Source organism: Propithecus coquereli, unplaced genomic scaffold (assembly GCF_000956105.1).
Source record: "Propithecus coquereli isolate 6110/MARCELLA unplaced genomic scaffold, Pcoq_1.0 Scaffold11, whole genome shotgun sequence".
NCBI lineage: Eukaryota > Metazoa > Chordata > Mammalia > Primates > Indriidae > Propithecus > Propithecus coquereli.
In genome coordinates this window covers 2,724,101-2,725,157 of record NW_012134969.1, presented here as the reverse complement: position 1 = coordinate 2,725,157, position 1,057 = coordinate 2,724,101, and the positions used below count along the sequence as shown (strand labels likewise).

General features: G+C 28.8%; 1 protein-coding gene across 1 annotated transcript in view; it reads left to right on the top strand.

Moving 5' to 3' along the window:
• Window positions 1–1,057, top strand: part of ELF1 (E74-like factor 1 (ets domain transcription factor)) — a 70,803-nt gene that overhangs the window by 40,526 nt on the left and 29,220 nt on the right. The gene's annotated exons all lie outside the window — the stretch shown is intronic.

Sequence of the window (1,057 nt, the reverse complement as noted above, 5' to 3'; positions counted from 1 at the left end):
TTTTTGAAAATCTTAAGACTAGGAGCTCTTATCTATGTGCAGATTCTTCTTCCATTACCAGTCTTTGAGAATGTAAATTTGAAATTATTAAAGTAGATGGTAGAATTTATATTTCCATAAATGAAAGGTAACCATGATGACTATATTTATTAGTAAGTCTTCTCTTTTAAAAAATACTATTATTTGTCCCCTTTCCTACTTACTCTTGTCTGTTTTTACAAGGCCAAACATAATTTTTAGTAATTCATAATAATTCCAAATGTCTTTAATGAATTGTTCCTTAAGTTAGTAGTGTCCTGACCTTGGTATAAAGAGATTGTAAGTAGTTACCGCATCACAGCTAATTTATTATGAAGTTAAAAATACATATATTAAAAGCTTATGAGTTTTATCGTTGCCTATAAGAACTTTTTGTTATTCACTGACTGAAGGACTGACATTTTCTTTACATTTTTAAAAACTGATGTACTTTTTGTTTCTTTCCTGTTTCATGTAGGAGCCACCAATTTAAGCTGAGGGAATAAACAAGGTTTTACAAATTAGACCTTTGATGTTGAACACATTTATCTTGCCTTACATTTTTGAGATTCAAAAAGTAGCATATATATAGCTGTGTACAACTTTTTACAGATGTAGAAAGATCTCTAGTATATATGAAGTTAAAAAAAAAAGCACGAGTCAGGAGAGTATATATGCTACCTTTTATAAGGAGAAAGAATATAAATGATGTATGTGTGTTTGCTTATATTTGAGACAACAGAAAGATAAACCAAAAACTAATAAAAACGGTTACTTACAGGGAAGAGGAGGGGACAGGAATGAAAGCTGAAATTTTCCAAATGCTCCTTATTTTGCACGTCTTACTTTGGAACCATGTAAATGTGTTAACATAATTATAAAACAAAATTAAGTTCAAAAGAGGGAAAATAAGTAATCCCTAAAAATTAAAGAATACCGAAACGAGTAATCCTAATTATGGTATCAAATTGTTGTCATAACCATATAGAGAAGAATTATTTAAAGTGATTTTTAAGATTCTATATTCTATAGGATATAT